Genomic DNA, 24,590 nt, shown 5'->3' with positions numbered 1-24,590 from the left:
GGAGCTGTCTGTGAAGAAGTATTAACTCAGTTTCATTTTTCACAGGTATTACTTGACCAGTATTTTTAGTTTTATTTTACTTTAAGGTCAGCATTAAATATGGATCCTGATGGTAGTGATGAGATGTTGTTCCTAGTGTCCTATCCTGAATTACTGTCCAGTGATTCCTGCAAGTGTATGCATGATAAAATAGCCACGTCTGAGTGATGAGCAGCTAAATAAGGAGAGTACACGGGCAGCCTGGTTATACAGAACAGTATATTAGCAAGAACCACATCATCATTAAAAGTACAGAAAATGGTGAGAAGAGCAGGAAGAATGGGAGAGATGACAAGAAGAGTGTGACAGGATAGAGAGAATCATAAAGAAACTAAAAAGCAAACTCCAAGCTGTGGAGTGGCATGTACTCTAGTTCTGATATGCATTTATTGAATAAATATTATCCCCAGCATTCTTTGGCTTTCTATGGGCTGTAGTCAGCTTGTTTTCTGCAGTGTCTATGTTGGCACTTACTTTTGGCATCTGTGCAATTGTGTGTCATCTGTAAATGATCAGTGTAATGGTGGTTTATGGCTCCAGTGCATCAGGGGTGACAGAATGAATGAAAGTGAGTGTATCTGTAGAGAAGAAACAAAAAGATTATGGCTCATCAGGAGAACTAGGATATGTTCTTGTGGTTTTTATAGTAACAAGTCCATTTAAAAATTATTATTCTTGGCTCATTGGCAAAGCTGCCATCTATTGCCCTTCCCTTCTCCACCACTACAGTACTCTACCAGAGAATGTTAGGCAGGGAAATACAGCCATAGTGAAGAAGTGATGGAAGTTGGGATATTATATGGTCTGGAAGGAACCTGGAGCAATGGGGTTCTCACATTCTTGCCCCAAGGGTGGCATAGTGGTGCATTTATTGGACCATCACCTCATAGTGCCAGAGGTCCCGGGTTCAATCCTAACCTCAGTTACTGTATGTGTGGAGTTTTCACATTCTCCTGGGTGTTCTGGTTTCATCCCACATCTAAAAGACGTGGGGGTTGGTAGGTTATCTGGCCACTCTAAATTGTCCCTAGCATGTAGGTGAGTGGTATAATCTGAGATGAGTTGATGGGAATTTACCGAGAATAAGAATGAAATGCAGGATCAATTTAAATAGGTGGTTGATGCTTGGCATAGAGTTGAGGGTCTGAAGGGTTTCCCTCGATGCCCTCTCTCTCTATGATTCATTAACTGGCTTTTGGTGCCTGTCCAAGATCTGTCGCTTGTTTGTTCTTTTCTGCGCCTTGTGGCACATCAGGCGGCAACTTTGCCGTTTCTTTAACTTTTTTTTGTGTGTTTTTTTATGAGGCTGAGTTGCTAGCTCATGCTAACCCCCACAACGGATGGAAACCGTGCAAAAAGCTGGCCATTCGCCTCAAAGTCCAGTGCAGATGTCACTACACGGACTGGCCAGCTTTCCTAGATGATAGACATCATAAATACGAGTAGGACCCCCAGTAATGCAAGCAGGCTTTTTCCACTGAGGCTAGGGGAGAAAAAACCAGAGGACATGGGTTCTGGGTGAAGGGGGAAAAGTTTAAAGGGAACATTAGGGGGGGCTTCTTCACACAGAGAGTGGTGGGAGAGTGGAATGAGCTGCCAGATGAAGTGGTAAATGCGGGCTCACTTTTAACATTTAAGAAAAGCTTAGACAAGTACATGGATGAGAGGTGTATGGAGGGATATGGTCCAGGTGCAGGTCAGTGGGATTAGGCAGAAAAATGGTTCGGCACAGCCAATAAGGGCCAAAAGGCCGGTTTCTGTGCTGTAATGTTCTATGTTCTATGGCTTTAAATGCCCTAGTGATTTACAGGAGTGCAATGGGTAGATAGTACATGATCCATGGTCCACCATTGATGCAGGGATGGGATGTTTAAACATTTAGACGGAGTACTGGTCCAGGAAATTAATTGGGCTCCGATGAGTTGGATCTGCTTCAGCATTGCAACAACTATCTAAAATTAATATATCAAAGAACTACTTGATCTTTAGAATTCCCATTTCATCACACCGTTATCCTGAGTGTGCCATTTGTGGGAATTTATAATTTCCTTCAAACCACAAATACAGATGGCTCTCACAATACCTTGTCCACTCTGCCTTCAACCATTGCATGCTTTGCTACTGTTGCTGGGTTCCCAGTTTAAAAATATGCCACAAAAATCTCAGTACCAACTAACCATCAGTCTCCAGGGACAAGAGATTTCTGTTACGTCGACAGATAAAAGGAAGTTGGCGATTTTGTAGAACCGGCTAAAATCAAAGATCTGGACAAAGTAATTAAGGAGAAACTACTTCCATTGGTTGTGGGACAGAGAAACAGAAGGTTCACATTTAAAGTGTTTGGCAAAGGAATCATGGTAGATGTGAAAGTATGTAGTTAGGATCTTGAATGCACAGTCTGAGAAACCTAGTTGTGGTGTTGAAAAGAGTATTAGGTGGGCGCCAGAAGAAAAAATATCCAAGGGCTTATGGAAAGAGCCAAGGAATGGGACCAACAGGACTGCTCTTCTAGAGGGTCGGTCTCTCTTGATATAATGATGCTATTATTCTTAAAAATTTCACACTTATATTTTTAAAGCCTGCATCTGAATTTTCTGGGAACCGTCCCCAGTCAAGTACTTTCAGTGTTAGTCAGTAGCTATGTTCAGTCTGTGCCAGTGGCAATGTAATAGAGCTGAGTCTGCTCTTTACAACAGCTGTAAGACTGGTGTGGTACATGGACACCACTTACTTGGATTGTACCATGGCAACAAAACCCTTAGAACTTGGGAGATGTTATATGTAGCCAATGTGGTTTTCAAAGGGCCTGAAGGAGCACTGAAGCTAAATGGAATGAGAGTTCATTCTCTGCTTCATTTGCATACTACGTTAGCCCTGCCCTTTGAATGCTGTTCTGGGATCCCCTTTGAGAATTGCAGGTGTCAGCAATACTGGAAACATAAGGGGGGGGGGGGGGGGAATATGCAGCTCTCCATTTAGCAGCCCAGAAAACTGATAGGAAACGAGGTTCCAGCAGCAGAGTTGAATTGCTTTCCCTGAGAGGATCATTTGAGGCACAACACTTTGTATGAAAATCACTGTAAAATGATCCAGCTTCTCTTTCTTTCCATTGCCTGCTGCTGCAGTTTACAGAAAGTTAGATTACATTCATTGAGAAAGAGCTGTCCTTATATCTGATGGGAAAGACATGAAAATAATGAAGAATCCATAGGAATGGTAATTGTGAACCAAGTAAAACACATTAATATCAAAAACAGCACAATTTAGGCTCCTTTCCAGACTTGATAACCCAGAGTGAGTTTCAGTTTACAGATTCAATGTGACCAGATCTCTGCTCAGAATTTGTATTGCCCATCTGTGTTGTCAGGAATGAGGTTACAATTGGCTTTAGTGCTGCCGGACTATTGCAGGGCAGGGGTGGGAGGAACTGGCCGCAGTTCCTGACCATGACACCAACTGGAAAGTATATGCATGTGTGACCTTTAGGGGAAAGTACTGTGGTGACCCACTTTCTGCGCAGGCGAACCGGCTCACAAATAGCCAGCGCGCGGGGGGAGACTTTGATAATGCACCTCTGATGTCATTTCCACCCGGAGAGGGCGGGCGCTAGGGATTAAATGCCAGCGCCGCGAAGTTTGAATAAACTAGTCTCGAAATGACTTACCGACTGCGTGTCGTTATTTCAGCACTGTGTGTAGCACATCGCTACATTGGTGACCCCGACGGTCCAAACGGGATTTGGACCAAAGATGACTGACTCTTCATCCGTTCACGCAGTTTTGCTCAAACTGCCAACTTTCTGGACGCTGCGACCACGCGTGTGGTTTAGCCAAGCAGAAGCCCAGTTCCAGATTCGGCAGATATCCTCTGATTCCACGCGTTACTATCACGTGGTGAGCGCCCTTGACCAGGAGACAGCCGCCCAGGTTGCGGATTTCATACAGTTGCCCCCGGAAGAAGGCAAATATGAAGCATTCAAAGCGCTGCTCATTGGGACCTTTGGCCTCTCACAGCATGAGCGGGGTGCCCGCCTGCTTCACCTGGACGGTTTGGGAGACAGACTGCCGTCAGCATTGATGAACGAGATGCTATCCCTGGCTGACGGACACAAGCCCTGCCTCATGTTCGAGCAAGCGTTCCTGGAGCAACTGCCCGAGGACATACATATGCTGCTGGCTGACACAGATTTCAGCGACCCCCGGAAGGTGGCGGCCCGGGCAGACGTGCTGTGGAAAGCCAAGAGGGAGAGCGTGGCATCCGTCGGTCAGATTACCAGGCCATGCGCCCAACAGCGGACCAGACCAGGCCTGGCAGGGGGGCACACACAACACAGAGGCAGGAGTGAGGAGCCCAGTGAACAGTGGTGTTTCTACCACCAGCGGTGGGGCACAAAAGCCCGCCGTTGTCGCCCACCCTGCAAGGGCCAGCTGCCGCTAATGACTACGGCAGCTGGCCACCAGGACAGCTCTTGTACGTCTGGGACAGACAGTCAGGACGCCGCTTCTTGGTCAACACCAGTGCGGAAATCAGTGTCTTGCCCCCAATGGGGTACGACACCTGCAACAGGAAGCCAGGACCCACCCTGAGGGTTGCAAACGGCAGCACAATATGGACCTATGGCACCTGCACAGTGCAGCTGCAGTTCGGCGCTAGCCGGTTCACGTGGGACTTCACACTGGCCGCTGTGGCCCAACCGCTCCTGGGAGAGGATTTTTTGCGACTTCACAGCCTACTGGTCGACCTGCCGAGGCAGAGGCTGGTCCACGCCGAGACCTTTCAAACGTTCTCCCTGGGAGAAGCCAAGTTGCCGGCCCCACACCTGGACTCCATCACGCTGTCAGACAACGAATTCACCAGAATCCTGGCGGACTTTCCATTGATTCTGGCACCACAGTTCACAGCAGCCATGCCCAGACACGGGGTTCAGCACCACATTCCGACCCAGGGACCACCCCTCCACGCCCGCGCACGAAGGTTCTCCCCGGAAAAGCTCCGCCTGGCGAAGCAGGAGTTCAAGAGGATGGAAGAATTGGGGATCGTACGGAGGTCCGACAGCCCATGGGCCTCCCCCCTGCACATGGTGCCCAAAGCAGCTGGGGGTTGGAGACCATGTGGCGACTACCACAGACTGAACAAGGCTACAACTCCAGACCGCTACCCCGTGCCGCACATACAGGACTTTGCAGCAAACCTGCACAGGGCAAGAATATTTTCCAAAGTAGACCTTGTCCGGGGATACCATCAAATCCCGGTGCACCCTGAAGACATCCCCAAAACAGCACTGATCACCCCGTTCGGCCTGTTCGAGTTCCTCCGAATGCCGTTCGGCCTGAAGAATGCCGCACAGACGTTCCAGCGGCTAATGGATGCGGTGGGACGCGACCTGGAATTTGCGTTCATCTATTTGGACGACATCCTTACAGCCAGCAGTAGTCGCCAGGAGCATCTGTCCCACCTCCGCCAGCTCTACTCCTGCCTGAGTGATTTTGGCCTCACGATCAACCCGGCAAAATGCCAGTTTGGTCTCGATACCATCGACTTCCTGGGCCACAGGATTACCAAAGACGGGGCAACACCTCTGCCCGCCAAGGTGGACGCAATCTGCCACTTTGCCCGGCCCAACACGGTCAAAGGCCTACAGGAGTTCGTTGGTATGGTGAACTTCTAACACCGTTTCCTCCCCTCAGCAGCCCGTATCATGCGCCCTTTGTACACCCTGATGTCGGGTAAAGGCAAGGACATTACTTGGGATGAGGAGGCTGTGTTCTCCTTGCGACCATGTGGTGCACCTCAGAATGGACATTCCGACCGCACTCACGGTGGACGCATCCAACACAGTGGTCGGTGGGGTGCTGGAGCAGCTCATCGAGGGCGCTGGCAACCCTTGGCGTTCTTCAGCAAGCACCTACGACCACCTGAACTCAAGTACAGTGCTTTCGACCGGGAGCTGTTGGCACTGTATCTGGCAATCCGGCATTTCAGGTACTTCTTAGAAGGCAGGCCGTTCACCGCGTTCACGGACCGCAAACCGTTGACCTTCGCGTTCACAAAGGTGTCCAATCCCTGGTCGGCTCACCAGCAGCGACATCTGTCCTACATCTCCGAGTACACGACGGACATCCAGCATATCTCGGGAAAGGACAACGTTGTGGCAGACACACTCTCCAGACCGGCTGTCCAGGCCCTGTCCCTGGGGGTGGACTATGCAGCACTGGCGGAGGCACAGCAGGCAGACGACGAGATGCCCAGCTACAGGACCGCAGTCTCGGGTTTGCAGCTGCAAGACTTTCTCGTAGGCCCAGGTGAGAGGACCCTCCTGTGCGACGTGGCTACCGGCCAACCTCGCCCCCATCGTCCCGGCAGCCTGGAGGCGGCAAGTTTTCGACTCCATACATGGTTTGGCGCACCCATCTATCAGGACAACCGTCCGGCTGGTCTCCAGCAAGTTCGCGTGGCACGGACTTTGCAAGCAGGTCAGTGAATGGGCCAGAACGTACGCGCAGTGCCAAACAGCCAAGGTGCAGAGGCACACTAAAGCCCCGCTGCAGCAGTTTGAACCCACCCACCGGAGGTTCGACCATATTCACGTGGCTATCGTGGGCCCCCTACCAGTGTCCCGAGGAGCGTGGTACCTCCTAACTATGGTAGACCGGTTCACGAGGTAGCCGGAGGCGGTCCCGCTCACCGCCACATCTGCCGATTCCTGCGCCCGAGCACTGATCGCAACCTGGGTAGCACGCTTTGGGGTACCAACCCACATTACCTCCGACAGAGGCGCCCAGTTCACCTCCAACCTGTGGTTGGCTGTGGCCAGCCTGTTGGGAACGCAGCTACACCACACTACTGCCTACCACCCACAGTCGAACAGACTGGTGGAACGCTTCCACCGTCACTTGAAGTCGGCTCTCATGGCCCGCCTGAGAGGACCTAACTGGGTGGACGAGCTTCCCTGGGTCCTGCTTGGAATTCGTACAGCGCCCAAAGAGGATCTGCACACCTCGTCGGCCGAGTTGGTGTACGGTGCACCCTTGGCCGTCCCAGGAGAGTTCATACCAGCCCCAAGGGGGCAAGAGGAAGAACCCGCAGCAGTCCTGGACAGACTACACAAGAGGCTCAGCAACTTGGCCCCTGGACCAACTTCACAGCACAGACAGACCCCAACCCATGTACCCAAAGACCTGCAGAAATGTAAGTTTGTGTTTGTACGAAGGGGTGGACACCGGGCACCGCTACAGCGGCCGTACGAGGGGCCGTTCAAGGTGATCAACAACAACGGGTCCACGTACGTTCTGGACATTGGGGGGAAAGAGGAGGTTTTCATGGTGGACCGACTCAAGCCAGCCCATGTGGACTTGGTGCAGCCGGTCGAGGTTCAGGCACCACGGCGCAGAGGCAGACCTCCCAAACAGAGGCTGATCCAGACTGTGGACATTGGGGGGTGTATTGCCGGTTCTGGGGGGGGGGTTATGTGTTGACCCACTTTCTGCACAGGCGAAGCGGCTCACAAGTAGCCAGCACGCAGGGGGAGACTTTGGTAATGCACCTCTGACGTCATTTCCGCCCGGAGAGGGCGGGCGCTAGGGATTAAACGCCAGCGCCGCGAAGTTTGAATAAACTAGTCTCGAAACGACTTTCCAACTGCGTGTCGTCTCTAGCTCTGTATGTAGTACATCGCTACAGTACATTGATTAAAGACTGGCATTACTTGTCACACGTACATTGAAACATACAGCGGAGTGCATCATTTGCCTCAGCATCGGAACGCAAGTGTCGCCATGCTTCTGACGGCAACACAGCATGCCCACAACTTACTAACCCTAACCGTATGTCTTTGGAATATGGCAGGAAACCAGTGCCCCAGAGGAAACACAGGCAATTACAGGGAGAACATACAAATTCCTTAGACAGCACCGCAAACTGAACCTTGATTGCATGAGTGTCATGCAAACTGCTACACTACCATGCTGACAGTAAACTTCCCCACCAGTCCCGCATAATAAGGAACAGAGGGCAAGCAGTTAGCAGATGTGCCAGCTGGATGGAAACCCATGGGGAGAGAGCCCACATTTTCCTGGTATGGAGTGCTGATGATCAATGCTCTCTATTTTGAGGAACTGGGTCTTATAGACTAGAGATTACCAAAGATGCTGTTTATTTTAAATATACGCAATGCCAGAGCCTTCACTCATTAGCAGGGTACATCAATAGGGAGATGCTAACTGGTTTCAGCATTGGAGGGAGTGCTGCTGGCATCTGTGGAGTCAGTCAGTGTCAGGGCCTTGAATAAAAATGGGAAACGTCTAGTGAGGAAAAGGAGCATATTAAATTAACATCAATACTATAATCAATTCTGAATTGGTAACATTTACTCTAACCAAGTTCAAGGGTTTCTTTCCATACCTTTCTATTATCTACAAGAAGTGCATAAATTATTCAACATTAATCTAGAGAATATACTCATATTTGATTGGGGTCTTTGACAATTACTTCACGTTATGTGCTCCTATTATGACTGATTCATGGTTGAAATATGTGCAATTTATAAGGACTTCCCAGACAGACAATATTACTGTTATAATGGTTGCAATATGATCAAGATGACAATGTCACATGATCATCATCACTGAAGATGGGGGCAAGTCCATGATTGACTCCATTTCACACCGATCAAAGCATCGAGCAAGATGGAAATCAACGAGGATGAGAGGAGAAAGTGAGCAGGCGTTCAGTGCCTCTGCCCATGTTTGGCCAATCCCTCCCTCTCTCACTGCTGTCCGAGTCTTGGGTCTCGGGCGAGGTTTAAATCAATGCGGCTTGTGGATCGAGCTCACATTTCATGTTATTTGTGTTTCTGGAATCTGGTTACTCCTTTTATATTCCTATTTTGTGTGGTCTTGATCGGGGAGGACTGATTCTGCGGCCTGCAGTCAACTAACAAAATGGCCGTACACTGGCCTGAACAGAACTAAACTGAGCATTCCCGGACTGTTTTAATGACTCAGGTTTGATTTTTTATATTGTGTTTTTTTGCTCACTTCTTGCCATTTGCACAATTTGTTCTTTCTTTTTGTACATTTGGTGTTCAAATGTTTAAATAATGTAATGCTAATTGCTGTTCTGTACCTCTGAATATTGCAGAATTTTTTTTTTTCCCCATGAAGTGTTCCTCACTCTCCTGCAGTTCCAGCGACCCAGGGAGCTGTTACTCAAATCTTCCCACAATGAGGCAACAACTGCACTTCAGCAGGCCTGGTTGATCAAAAGCCATGATGGTCACTTTGGATTTCATTTGTTGCCTGTGGTGGCTGCAGGAGCATTGTGGAACCTACTGCGGCATTTTCACTTGCAAATCTCTGCCCCGCAGAAATTAAATACTTGCTGTCGATTAGTTGCAGAGCAACTTTTAAAGAAGCTTTTGAAGATTAGGTCAATGACATTCTGAGGGCCTGGTGCTATTGTTAAGTACCACCAAAATAGGTCACTTGCAATACAATGGCATTGTTGTATTACACTTAAAGATGAAAATAAACAAAAAAATGACAAACCACTTTGTTCAGCAGTTCAAAATTTGTTCTAAATTTTGTTAGATTTCTTTTCACAAATCTCTGTTATTAATCTTAAGTATTAAGCATTTCTTTCTTTGATAAAATACACATGTAAATTTTATTGTACAAAATTCAACCACCATTTTCAGTTACAAATATTAAACTGCATTTTCAATATAATAAAGCAGTTCATTTTTTCATACTAAGTGATTTGCCGCAAAATTTCCAATGGTCCATATTTCACCCACAATCTTTGTATTGCTGCTAAATGAATTTTCCCCGGTTTTACGGATTTCATCTAGAAAGAAAAGGTTACCTCTCTTGGGAGCTGAACTACAGTCCAAGGGAGGGAAAAAAAGAAGCAATTTAATTGCTCTGTGGTAGCAATTCTGAACAGATCCATTTCACCCCAAACACAACTCCACCATCAACACCCTCCCTCAGACAAAAAGCCAGTGACATCAGGACTACTACTAAAGTGCATCTGTATTCAATGCAATGTTCAGAATGCCAAACTAAGATTACCCTAGCAACATCAACACTTGTATTTGACAAAGTGCTAGGACAGAACTTGACCTTATTTTGTCAAAGACCCCAATTCAAACAATATCAAGTTAGAATCACTTGTCAAGCATTTTTAAGTCGGTTATTCCATTAACTGAGAAATGCCTGAACCCACTTTTCTTTGTGCAGGAGGCAGAACTGCTTTCAGTAAATGGCAAAAATCACGAACAGCTTCTTTATGACAACACTTACCACGCTACCTCAGTTAAATAACGAAAACAGTTTTCCCACTCTGATTGCTTAGCTGTCAAGTGCAATAGCATAACTACGGCCACTCAAACCTCTCCACCACTCAGTTTCATGCCAGATCCTGTGCTTGTCCACTTTATTGTCTGATCCTCATAGCTACTCATTTCCTTTCCCAAATATCTATTAGTCTCAGTCTTGAACATACCCAATATCTGAATAAGGTCTTCTGACGTACAAAATTGCAGAAGATGTGCAACCTCAGCATTCAAATCTCGTTCCCTCTTGAGTGACTGACTCATTACCATGAGACATTGACCCCGAGTTCTTGGCTGTCCAGCAACAGCAAGCAGCTGTTGAGCTTCTACCCGTCGAGCTTTCAGAATATCTTAGTCAGGTCACCTCTTATTTTTCCCTAAATGTCACTGAGCAAAGGCCAGTTTTACTTACTGTATCCTCATGTGTTAACTTCACCCCAAAATCCATATGCTATACCTAGTGAATCCACACAACACTATGACATTCGTTCTGCATACAGATTCAAAAATCATGCAAAGCCTTCAAAATGAAATCTCAGCAACTCCCTGTACAATCACAACAAGAAGCCTCTAACTTTGTAGTTCAAAACCCATACTACACTATTTATTCATCCAATGGTTTGTTGTACCTTCTCTATTTCATAAACCAACATCATGATCACTCACTACACTAAATTTACTAGTTCCCAGATGATGAGAATCTATTCTGTTTCCCTATTCTTCTAACAAATTGCGCAATGTCACTTTCCCACAAGTGAATACAAGTTTAACATTGCTCATATGAATGTTCCTTTGTTCCTCAATCACACTGGTCAAGAGAGGGAATGGATTGAAAACAGCTCTGGTAAAATATCTCAGCAGACCCTACAGTGCACACACATCTGCCTGACATTAGAAAAGAACTGTGGGTCAAAGTGGGAAAAAAAAAGAACCTTCATTACGTGCAGTTGTTCTGCCCCAGACCATACACGGAGTGCAAAAGGCAGAGTAATGTGAACTAGAAGTAGTGCAAACCATTGGGTAATTTGGTATGCATTATCCTGAAGTGATTGTACAATATTTTGTTTAGAAATAAATGTTTAAATTAATATTGGTTCTTAAATATTAAAAAGTAAAAGCAATGATCAAACTTCATTTAAATTGTTTCAAAATTATTCTTTAGAACAGATCTTATTTTTACAGAATCTATTTGTTTTTGTTAGCACTGCAGAACACCGACATATTAAAATAACAATGGAACAGTTCCTTTTACTTTCAAATACACACTGGCGACCCTACAACATTTGCCAAATAGAGTCCAGAGCTCGTTCAAGTGTCATTCAGCAATGTGCATCAACAAAAACTCAAAGTAACAGTCATTTCTGCATAACACTGGCATTTTCACATCTCACATCAGCCTCCTTATGTCACCTCTGAGTGACGTTATCCACTTCAGTGATGCATTACGAGCTGCTTTTTGGCGAGGGTTCTGGCCTTTTGTGGAAATGGGTTCAGTCAGTCCAAGCCTCGAATCTTTAGTAACCATTACAGCGTAAAGACTTTCCTTTTAGGCTTCAAACTAAATCCCAGCAGAACAAAGGGAAAAGAATTGCCACCATCACCAAACCACATCTAATTTCTCTAATTACTTTTCTGAAGAGAGGTATGATTTCAATCCAAATAATGCTGCATTCGCCAAAAATGGTCAGTGTGAGCCAAATTACAGACAATGAATTATATTGCTTTTAAAGTACAGCTCCATTTAACCTGGGTAATTCCTTCAATATCAGAAGCCAATTATTGCAACTGGATTTATGACCGTTGGTAGGAATTGCTGCAGAGTAGCAGCAGCCTGTAAGTACAATATCTGATCCAAGGTCAGAAGATATCAGAATTAATTGTTTTGCTTGTTTCTGACTGGAACAAATCAGCTTCTAAACTGTGGCATCAAATACATGACAGACTCAAACTTTTACATTTAGATTTGTCAATCTCCCGCTATATCTTAAAACTGTGTCTTTGATATGTTCATCGTACCCAACTTGATGCCTTTATTTTCATGGCTTCTCTCCCCCATTCCTTTTTTTTTGGTTTTTCCCCCCTTTATATGCTATTGCTCAGTTACCCAATTTTACCAACAGATTGCAATTGGAATAGATTGAGGGCAAACATCCCATTGGCTGAAGTTGGGTTTTCATAGAATGTGGCTCTCCTCCCAGCCCTTCCCGTAATTCCCCACGATCATCATCCTTAGCTGCGATGACATTCTTAGATTTTCACTCTTCTCCCCATAGCTCTGTCAGCTGCCAACCTTGCTCACGGTACCTTATGGGCAACTTAACTAAAGTTTTAGCTTTGTTTGAATCACTCTTTATGCTAGAACACAAGCAAAGAGAAGGACCTCGCCAGCTGGCCCCTCAAGCCTTCCTCAGTTCAATGTGATCATGTCTGATCTAACCAGAGCCACAACTCCTATTCTGTGTCAGATCTTCAAAGCCGTCAATCCCCCGTTCTGTCAAAGAATCAGAATCAGGGTTATTATCACCAGCATATGTTGTGAAATTTGTTAACTTAGCATCAGCAGTTCAATGCATTACATAATATAGAAGAGGAGGAAAAAAATAAATCAATCAATTACATTATACATATGTTGAATAGTGCAAAAACAGAATATATATTAAAAAAGTGAGTTAGTGTTCAAGGGTTCAATGTCCATTTAGCAATCGGATGGCAGAGGGGAAGAAGCTGTTCTTGAATCGCTGAGTGTGTGCCTTCAGGCTTTTGTACTCCTACCTGATGGTAACTGTGAGAAAAGGGCGTGCTCTGGGTACTGGGGGTCCTTAATAATGGATGCTGCCTTCCTGAGACAGCGCTCCTTGAAGATGTCCTAGGTACTTTGTAGGCTAGTACCCATGATAGAGCCGACTAAATTTACAACCTTCTGCAGCTTCTTTCTGTCCTGTGCAGTAGCCCCACCCCCCATACCAGACAGTGATGCAACCTGTCAGAGTGCTGCTCTCCACAGTACTTCTACAGAAGTTTTTGAGTGAATTTGTTTTCATACTAAACCTCTTCAAACTCCTAATGAAGTATAGTTGCTGTCTTGCCTTCTTTATAGCTGCATCAATATGTAGGGACCGGGTTAGGTCCTCAGAGATCTTGACACCCAGGAATTTGAAACTTCTCACTCTCTCCATTTCTGATCCCTTTATGAGGACTGGTATATGTTTCCTCGTCTTACCCTTCCTGAAGTCCACAATCAGCTCCTTCGTCTTACTGACATTGAATGCCAGATTCATCAAGCTTCAAATTTAAATAGTTCTGTTTAACTCTATTGGGGTCGCCAATTCCAGAGATTCACTACTGTCCAAGAGCAATATACATGTATCTCAGTTTTGAATGACAGGTCTCTTATGCCAAAAGTATGTTTCATTGATTGCGATCCTCCATCCACCAAATCCCACTAACTTCCAAGAGCAAAAAAAAACAATCTCATCATCAGCCATTACAATTTCTCCTATTTTACATTCTTCTCCTTTGAAAGCTTTGTTTGATTTGAAAATCCAACTGCTTTTCTCAAGAACTATGGTTTTTCTTTCAGGCTCAGCTTTAAAATGCGAATATGCCCCTCATGATTTTTTTTTCACAGTAGGGTTTAGTTTCAACTGGGGCTTGTTTTGTAAACTAAATAATATCAATTGTAAGTAGTACCATTTCTCTTTCTCTCTCATCTTTCTCATGCTCAGTTTTATTTATCATGCCATGTTCTTATCACACAAAGCTACCACATACATGTAATAAAGACAATGCAAATGTGTTTTCGCTCAGCATTCTATTTTAAAAATGAAATCACAGAAAATGAATTTTAAATCCGAAACACTTCCAAAAGATACTGGGTAGAATTTATTCAGGCAAAAAAGGGAACATTTTCAGTGAATGTAGTACTAACCAAACTGTACTGCTGTGATTTGGGAAATGAGGTACAGTGCATGTGCTCTGAATGCTGAATCCAAATTCAGCTCAGTAACACTGATTCCCTTTACAGCCTGCAGAATTTCAAAACACAACGCTGTTACTGTACCACTCTTTCATCTTTGTACCCACTCTCTTCAATGCCATTAGTGCCCTGCACATTCTAAGTCCTGGCCTTTCATCAAAGCTACTCAAAGGAACAAAGACATGAATGGAAATCAAGCACTTCACTGTGCACAAAGTGAGGTCTAAGGGGAAACGTATAAAACTCGGGCATAGTGACTGCATTATGATGTTGAATGGAAGTCGATGAGGAGGAAGACATGCCATAACCTGAAGGTGAACTTGGCTAAGACTCTGGACATGTGGCACTGCTCAGAACATTAACCAATATGGCAGAAGAATGGAGCTTACTGATGGCAGATGCCACATGAAAAGTTGGACTCAAATGTTTTCAACATTTACATCTTGGAGATTTTAGAGGTCAGGTAGTCAATCACAGAGCTGTACAACAGCAGAGGAGAGGGAAACATCTGTGCTTTTCATCCAAGAGTTGGCACTTCCCACTTGAGTAAATAACCACTCCTTAGTAATTGACAATGACGTTAAAACTTGACAGAAGGAACTATCTGTTTTTGCTTTCTAACTACAATATGTGAATCTTAGTTCAACAGTACAACTTAAGAAACAGGTTGTAAGAGTGCTTCTCTAATGTAGATATAAGAAGGGAAGATTCTTTTGAAATAAATAAAAGCCCAACAAATTAAACTGTCAATCTTAATGAATTGCATTAACAAGAATATGCTACAATTCTGGAGCCATTATTCTACTTTCCACAAATGTAATTACTTTTACTAAGCAGGTAATGGACACATTTAATCTATCATTCATATTATTTAGGCTGCCTTTACTCATATAACCATGGATTTTAATGTTAAGTACTCCTTCCCTACCACCTCACTGAGCCCCCACAATACCTTCTCTTTGTCAAAAATCCACAATGCCCATGACTTCAATCTTGCTTCTGGATCTGACAAGAAACTTTTTTTCTGCAGGGAAGCAGAAATTTTTACCATCTGTCCATACCCTTCAGCAGCCAATTATCTGTATATGTCTCGTACAACCATCTTGTTTCTGCACCAGTTCTCTGAACATTCTTCAAAAGATCTGCCTGTATCCTCCTGGGCTCCCATTACACAGGTTTCTATTCTTCGCAGACTGGTCAAAACAAAACCCCTTGGAGTGGCTGCTATTTCACAGAATGCCCTGCTCACTTAATTATAAACACTCACCTTGCCAAACTCACTTGAGGCTTGTAACCTATATGGCAAGAGTAATATTGATCAGCATCATTATTAGAATGGCATCATCTGGCTGGCTGCTCTTAGTGTTGCAACACTGGTTTGGAGCCTGTCTGCCTCTGTGGAAGAAATACTCTCTGGCACTATGGTTTAGTTTTATTTATCAAAATAATCTTTTTATGGGATTGAATCACCAACTATTTCCCCCTATTTGAGAATGGAAAAGATACTAAGGAAATAGTTCCTACTTCCTTTCCAATTCATCCATGAATCATCTACTCCTCTGCCATCCGATTCCCAAAAGGACATTAAACCCATGAACACTAACTCACTCAGTAACAAAGTTCACGACATATGCCAGCAATATTAAACCTGATTCTGATTCATTTTGTGCAATCTCAGCCATACACTTCTGCTATCCATCCCCAACTCCACTCGTTACTCTTCTGACCATGAGTGGTATTACGCCGTGTAATCTTCGCTGCTTTACAGGCTCTGCGCCTCTGAAACATCCTGCAATGGAGACACATTCCATTTCTTCATTGTTCACCTGATGTGTGACAGCAGTCATTGTGACAGGCAGGGATCACAATTCCTTCATTCTGCACAGTCAGACTGTCATCCAGAATATCCGCAGGCACTTTATGCGGCGACAACGCACCTCCACTTTACTTGTTAAAGCGTGGCCTTGAGGAGCTGCAGCCAGATTGAGAGTGCTGAACACCCACAGCCCTGCCCGCCTGCCGAGGCGAACAGCCGCTTGGTGGCACACCCAAAGCTGCCTACTTGCAGAAATCATTTAATTACACTAACAGCATGAAGTTGCATTGCTGCTTGCATCAGAAATGGAACTGCATGGTGGCTGTCCTCCTATTTCTGCACGCCAACAAATATAGCCACACTATCAACCTCCACTATCCTTTTGACTTCTTGTTTCAAAACAACCAGATTATAGGCTTTTCCTGTTTTATTGGCTGTCAGAAAGAATGTTTGCTTACTGAACCAGCTGAACATCATTGCATTACAATTTCTACCTCGCTATCACGAGAGCCCTTACATTTTCCTTTACATGAATGAAATAGGATATCAATGTGGTTACGTTTGTCATGGCAAATTGTCTCTATTTAAACATTTCTTTCACAAGGACTGTGAATGATTAGGTGTCTTGCTTCCATGACCTTCCTTCCTTCCTCTCACACTTCAGCCTTCAAACCCAAGTCTAACCGCAATAAGTTGTTCTATTTTTTGTTTGCTCTTTTCAACATTGGAGGCCCTTCACTGTGCCCACAAAATAAAGCTTAAATTGAGTTATGGAATTCAAATGCTCCTTTATATGAGTTCACAGTGAAACTGTTTGAAATGGATTTTCATTTCAAGCACTTTTTAATAAAAAAAATTGCAGTTAAAATGCACAATGGCATTTTAATCCTCCAGAGTATTAGCTGAGGAACATTTTGGTCATATTAGAATTCTGAATGAGACAGCATGATAGCACACACTATCAACTCAAATATGAAATCGAAATTAGAAATGCTGAATGCATACTACAGGGGAACCTATGCCTAATCCATGCTTAGTGTGGGCCCAGCAGAAGCCCCTTTATAGAGGGGAAAGCAAGAAGAGGTAGTCAAGGGTTAATCTGTGCACCTATTCTTTACTTACTCACTTAATTCTAGTCAGTGCAACAATTAGCCACTCAGATTCAAATTTATTTAATGACTCATTGTCCAAAGCTTTCAGTGATTCTTCAAAGGTTAACAGCCCCCTGAGAAATAATGCTTCCCATCACTTCAGTCTTAAGTGGTCAATGCCTTATACACAGACTACATCTCCTATTTCTATACACCCCATGAGGGGGAAAACGCCCTCTGAACACCATGCTTCAAGCTTGGAATCATAACTGCTTCAATATTGTAACATTTCAGTCTTTCAAACTCAGAAAATATCCAATATATTTAGTCCCATTCTCTTCATATGACAACCCAGTATCTCAGGAATCAAGCTACTGATCTCCTAATGCTCCATCACCGAGCAAATATACCTCCCTTAAAAAAGGTAACAACTGCATTACCAAGCCTTGTACACTTCCTTACCTTTGTCACTCCACCCACCCCATCTTCTTTACATTAACTAATTGCCTCAATTTGTTGCTGGAACAGTAAGTTTCTATTTTATATTTCTTGTACCATGGCACCAAGTGTCTACAAAAGGAGTCTAGAATATCTCCTCTGCATTTCACTCATTTTTTTGTTCCTCAGGATTTCTACTAATTTAAATTCGGAATAGGATGATCTCGCAATTCCATTCATATTACACTGTCTGACACAATTTTTCCCCCACTCCCAAACTGTTGACGTTCTGTGTAGTCCTCACCATTCACTTTCAAACTTGCCATCAGCATACCTGGATGTAACACATTTTCATCCTTCAATTGCCAAGACACCACCCACACTGGCTATATTTTACCTATATGAACTAATCTATTTATGGCTCCTCTTTTTTGAAACCTATTAATCAATTTTCTATCCATTCTACTACATTGCTCCAGGAACCCTCACTTTTTGCAGAAACTGTTTGTGTAGCACTTCATCAAATGCCTTTTGGAAACACAGAAATCACAACATTCACTGACTCCCCTACATTGTCCCAGTTACACCTTCATCAAAAGTTCCAACAAATATGGAAGATAAATTCCCTTTGATAAAACCATAGTGATTCTCCCTAATCAAACAATGCTTTCCTCGCGCTCTTTAATAAAGAATTCATTCCATGTGACATCCAGCTCACGGTTTCCATGCCTCCCAGTTTGGACCCAGCGAGGATTGTAGGTACCTGCTTTCTTCCCACATGGATTTAGCCATCAACCAAAGTTTGGCAGACTAGGCTACTTTCTTCCTCCATCCTTTCTTAAATAGTGTGATGACATCTGTTGGTCTGCAATCTACTAGAACATTTCCAGAATTTTTGAAAATGAAAATTAATACGTCCATTACCCCCTAGAATGTAGTCTCCAGGTCCAGGGAATTTATTTAACCCTTAGTTTATCTATTTTCCCCCCTAAAATATAACTTTACTCATTATGTATAAACAAAGTACAAGCCTTTCTCAACAATTATTGTACAACTGATTCAAAACATTCTCTTATGTGTCAGCTCCATTCATGATTCCCCTTTGAACAATATACCCTTCATGCATTTGAACGTTACACAGGATCCTGTCCTTCGATATTCATTGGCAGCAAGACCATACATAGACAGTGGCTTTTGTCACGTGCACTGATATACAGCGAAATGCTTTTATTTGAATGCCATCCAGTCAGAACATGCCATACATGAGTATATCGAGGTAGTAAAAGAAAAAAAATGCAGAATATAGTATTTCACTCTAGTCCTTTCCCCTCAGTTTAACTAGTATAGAGGATTCCAGTTAATTGGAACACAGCAGGACCAATACATTTTGGTCCAATTAAGTGGCTGCCCCAATTAGCTGAAGTTTCATGGAAATAGTTAAAAGGGTTAAAAAGGTATAAAAAGGACACAACTGTTTAACTAAGTAAAAAAATACATGTTTAAATGAAATACGGAACAAATTAGAACACTACCAATGCAACTACAGTACTATAACACTGTGCGTTAGTTCCTAGTAGTTATCAATGGAGGAATCCATTCAGTGTACATTCCCATGTAATTTTGATTGTAAGATAAACAAAATCAATGCAAACACCTGGTGCAGATAATGGACTGCATTCAAACAATGCTTTCAATGACTGCATCCTCCAAATCTTCATTTTCATTGTGCATTTCAGATGATTGTCGATACCTTCAAATTCTTCGCAGTTCTTCAAACACAAGAAAGTCTGCAGATACAGGTAATCCAAAGCAACACACACAAAATGCTGGAGGAACTCATCCGGCCAGACAGTATCTATGGAAAAGAGTAAACAGCTAATGTTCTGGGCTGAGACCCTTCTTCACAAACTTCGTAGTTGCTATCTTATTAAAGTGGTGAAATTATTTTATCTCAACTCCCAGTTGTTTTTGGCATCTCCAAGCCTGAATACTTGAAACTGCAGTGAACAAAACAGTACTGAATTGTCTTATTACTTGCCAACTATCAGTGTCAAAAATCACTGTTTATTGAACATAAACACATGCGAGTAACACTATTTCAAAACTGTTCACAACAAACACAGTATAGTGTCTAACGGCCACATGATGTGAACATGCTAGCTAGAAGCTGTTCAGCAACCATCCTCCGCCCCAATTGAGTGGCTTAGTGTCTCAAATAAACTAAGGGAACTTGGTCAATTTGCTTATGTTCTATAAGAGTTGTCCCAAATGAACGGCTGCCCCAATTAACCAGAATCCACTGTACTTACTTTTGCAGTGATACTGGTTTGTCACTTTCATTTGGCTACTGGTTACTTACAGTGAGAACAGGTACAAAATAATTGCTCAAAACCTCTACCCTTCATTTACCATAACTAAAATCTCCTTTCTCAATTTCTAAAGCATTTGCTTGCTCTATTCTTTTCCTCTTTACACACATGCAGAAGCTCCAACAACCTGCCCGTGTATTTTGCTGGCTTACCATCACAGCCAATCCATAGTGGATGTGGATTTCACCCCGTGTCTCACATTAACTCCGGGCTGCACATTCAATGAAGCTAGCCATGTGCGCAGCTGACAGATTTAACAGACAGATGGTAATAATTAATTTAAAATTGCTCACTGTAGCAGAGAAAAGATCAACTTTCAAGCATATTATTGAATCTGGTCAGCAATTCAGTCAAGACAATAAAATGAGAATTCAGTGTTGTCTTTAATCATTTAAAATTTGACTACACATAGGAATATTGCACTGATAGCTGTGAATAATTTACTTCATTTTATGATATGTAAGACTTGGAATTCATGAGCATCAAATATATAAATAATTGAGTTTTCTCCCCCTTCATATATATCTAGTTATGCATCACTCAGATCATAATTCTCAATTGGCAACTCTTCTCTTCTGAAGGCTCCTGTTGACATGCCATTCTAATTCTATAGGTAGCCTCCACTACCTCAGCCAGAAGCCAACTCCTCAAATGCAAACCCAGATAGCCAATGTGTCAGTGGGCTATTTATCTGAGCCATTATCACTGAAGTTGCTCCGGTCTTCTTCAAATTCCACCCAGACTCACTTTCTACTGGTTGCCCATGGATAGAGTTCAAAGTAGCCCAAGCAGCTTGTTTTCCTTCCGTGTCCAAGGTCTTCGTGTCCAATTGCAGCATTCCATGATGGAGATCAATTAACTAAGGCTATTTCAGTGGGAGATCCCCATCTCTAAATATATACTCTTACAGCTTATGAAGTATTTCAGTGGTGAATGAGACAAGCATATAAGAATGTCTTAAATTAAACCTCACTTGAATTGGATTCCCTGACCCAAGGAAGTGGAAAATTCCAATGTCACATTTACGTACAGATGTCCCTGATATCAATTCCTTGTTCTTTTAACAGCTTTTTTTTTTGTTCAATTTCTTTCTGCCAACTTTGATAACAATAGTACAATAAAATTTTGACGACTAATTACTTCCATCTTCTTTTTGTTAGCTGACAACCAGAAGACTACAGTTTGACATGGCAATCTGATACTTCTAAGTTTACATATTGAAGAATGATAAAGGCACGAATGCTGATTCACATAGGAAGAGCTCACACCAATTTCACCGGTGGGATGGTCAAGTTTCATTCCTGGGCAGCAGACTCAAATACACTGAGGAATGGACTGAAATTTAGTATGACTTGCTATATTAAACATTGTTAACTTTTATAGTAGTGACTGGCACCGCTCTGATTAAGTGGGATTTAAATTCATATAGTTACAAAGCACAGAAACAGACTCTCTGGTTCTACTCAGCCATACCAACCAAGAAGCCCATCCAAACTAATCCTATTTGCACGTGTTTGGCTCCTTTCCTATCCCTGTACCTGTTCAAATGCTTGGCTTTTAAAGTTGTAGTTGTGCCTACCACTATTACCTTCTCTGGCAGCTCATTCCATATACTCACCACCCACTGTATTAAACAAAACTCTCCCTGCTTTCCTTAAATCAAAAAATCAGTTTTATTCTCCCTATATACTGGGATTTTAAAAAAAAATAACTATCTGCTTTATCTATGTCTCTCATCATTGTATAAGCTTCTATAACCTCCCAGCCTCCTTAATTCCAAGGGAAAATTCTCAGCCTATCTATCCTCGCCTTATAATTCAAGCTTTCTAGTCTCACAAAATTCTCATGAATGATTTCTCAACTCACTCTAAGCTTAGTAATATCCCATCTATAGTGTAGCTATCAGAACTGCATATAACACTTCAAGTGTGGTTTAACCAATGTTGAGTAAAACTGTAACACCTGCAGATCCAGTTCTCAAATTCAAACTGTAAGTATCCCATGGACAAGAAGATTCCTTACATGCAGTGGCTCTAGTATAAAATCCCTTTTTAACTATCAAGATCACTGACTGCTTCCAAATACTTTATTAGATAATTCACATTCCTCAAATTAAACTAGGTTCTCCTAATTAAGAGGTAGGGTTTGCAAATGTTATAAGTAGTTATGCAACCTGTTTTTATACTAGTTTCAATTCTTGTACACCCTAATATATCAGATCAGCCAGAAGCCATACACACTGACACTTTTGGTATTGCTGTCACAAATTTGACTAGGCACAGAGATTTTCGCTAAAGAAGGCACATTTTATAAACACTAATGCAATCAACTTGAATTGGCACGTAACCATGTACTGAACAAACTTCTACAGAGGCACTTCTGAAACCATCCTGTCTGGTTGCATCATGTGCTGGAAGGGCAATTCTAAATCACACGAGCACAAAAGGATGCAGGGTACAGTGGCGCAGAGCCCAGTCCATCATGGGCACAGCCCATGCCAGCACTGAAAACACCTACATAAAGGACTACCTGAAAAAAATTACAGAGGCTATCATCAATCACCCCACACCATTCTTGCTGCTAGTTTTTTTTCTGGCTACTCACTGCAGGAAGTGTATAAATCTGAAGTCCAACAACATCAAGTTCAGGAACAGCTACTTTTACAACAACCATCAGATTCCTGAAAAGACCTGCACAATCCTAATCCTAAATCAGCAACGGAACACTGTAGACCACCTCTTGTACCATCATAGACTTGTCTCTGATTGTGCAAAACAAGGGAATAGTGCAAAAAAACTGCCTTGTATATGTATAGCTTGTGTTATCTGTTGCCTGCACCCATGTGCCTGTGATGATACAGCAAACAAGTTTTTCATTGCACCCGTAGCTCTCCTCATTTGTCAAATGATAATAAACTCAACTTGATAGAACTGAAAAGCGGAGGAGGAGTGCAGAAATTGAGGAGGATTCAGAAGTATTAAGCCGATTCACAAGAATGATAATCAAACTGTGATAAACCTACTAGGAAAGAATGAGCAGGCTGGGATTCACTTATCTTATAAAAGTTGAAGGATGATTCATAGTAGATTTGTAAAATCATGAACAGCTTCAGTTGCATAGAAAGTGTACTTTCAGTTGCAGAGAAGAACAAAATAGTATGAGTGTGCAAGGAATCAAAGAGGATTCAGCAAAAGAAATATTACTCAAAGAATGGATATTGTAAATGTGTACTTACTCAGAAACCAGAAAAGGGACAGAAAATATTATGTTTTGCTCTTACGTTAGTTGAGAAAGGTGGGACAAGACTCCAATGGAGTATAAATGGAAGGGCTGGGTCAAATAGGTTAGAACAGATGAGTATATCCTATGTAATCTTTGTACAAAAAGAGCATAATGCTAGTTATGATCTAGCCCCCTTTTCTGATAATTCAGTGGAAGGGAGAATTAAAATAAGCCTCATCTGATTGGCTGACTGCTATCAACATCTATTCGGAAGTAACTTTGTATTTCCCAAATAACACTGAAGCCAAACATTAAAATCACCTCGATGATGTTCTTCCAACCTGATGTCCCTTTGTTCCCGATTATTGTTCATGGCTGTAGAACAGAAAAACTGTCAATCAGTTCTCTTTCCTTGTCTTGTTTCCCAACCAAAAACATTGTCAGGAGGTAAAATCAACCAACCCACAAGTTCAAACCCAATTACATTAGGCATTTTGAAACAGAATTATTAGTCTTATAATTTGGTTATTCCTTTTTCCATGGCAACCGCCTAGTCTTCTCTTGGTTGAAAGCATCATTACAGAATTCATGTGTGATCTCAGAGGCTGGAACTTCACAGTAATTACCAGTTGCAGCACTGCTGAGAGTGGCTCAAGGGCATAGTATCAGCTGGGATTGGTTGTTAGTCCTCAGCAAGATGTTACCGAGTAATATTATAAAACTATTCCTAACTTCAACATTTCTTTCAGTATAGATATTTCATAATATTAACAGGGCTGCTGGGGAATAGTACAGAGGGAGAAAACAGCAAAAAGGTAAATAAACAGCAAATCTACTACTGAGTTCTGATGAAGAGTGTTTGACCTGAAATTTTGACTCTTGTTTCTTTTCCCACAGAAGTGACCTGACCTGCTGAGTATTTCCTGCTTTTTCTATTTCCAATAACTGGCAGCAGCAGAGTTTCCGAATTTCTCTGAGTTAAGTCAATTAATGGAAAGTAAACACAAAAGCAAATGATGCATTATGCTACTGTACAGAAGGACAACACTCAAGCATAGATATTTATTCCATTGTAGTGCTAGATATCAGTCAAGTTCACAGACTTCTAATCATTGAGAGCTCTATCTTTCTGCAAGTGAGCTCTAAGACAAGGTAGGAAAATACTTCCTACATCACATCAGTGACCACACATGAAAATAACTTCTTGGCATAAAGTGCTTTGGGAAGCTAGGCGTCTTTAAATTCAAATTATTTATTTTATTCCAGGAATCTAAAATTAAAGTTAAGAGCAAGTATTACAGAATTT

The 24,590-nt window shown here is 42.8% G+C and overlaps 1 protein-coding gene across 6 annotated transcripts in view; it reads right to left on the bottom strand.

Moving 5' to 3' along the window:
* sema6bb (sema domain, transmembrane domain (TM), and cytoplasmic domain, (semaphorin) 6Bb) overlaps positions 1-24,590 on the bottom strand; it is a 533,030-nt gene that overhangs the window by 447,102 nt on the left and 61,338 nt on the right. For 2 of the 6 annotated variants that reach the window (XM_073068717.1, XM_073068713.1), the window contains exon 2: positions 23,606-23,659. The exons of 1 other annotated variant lie outside the window; for it this stretch is intronic. The gene's annotated coding sequence lies outside the window, so the exon portion shown is untranslated. Of the gene's footprint in view, positions 1-19,443; positions 19,549-20,214; positions 20,307-23,605; positions 23,660-24,590 lie in introns of all 6 variants that reach the window. 3 more of the 6 variants (XM_073068714.1, XM_073068715.1, XM_073068716.1) reach the window with 3 other exon arrangements.

This window comes from Hemitrygon akajei, chromosome 16 (assembly GCF_048418815.1).
Source record: "Hemitrygon akajei chromosome 16, sHemAka1.3, whole genome shotgun sequence".
Classification (NCBI taxonomy): domain Eukaryota; kingdom Metazoa; phylum Chordata; class Chondrichthyes; order Myliobatiformes; family Dasyatidae; genus Hemitrygon; species Hemitrygon akajei.
The sequence above is the reverse complement of the archived record's forward strand: the minus strand, read 5'-3'. Positions and strand labels throughout refer to the sequence as shown.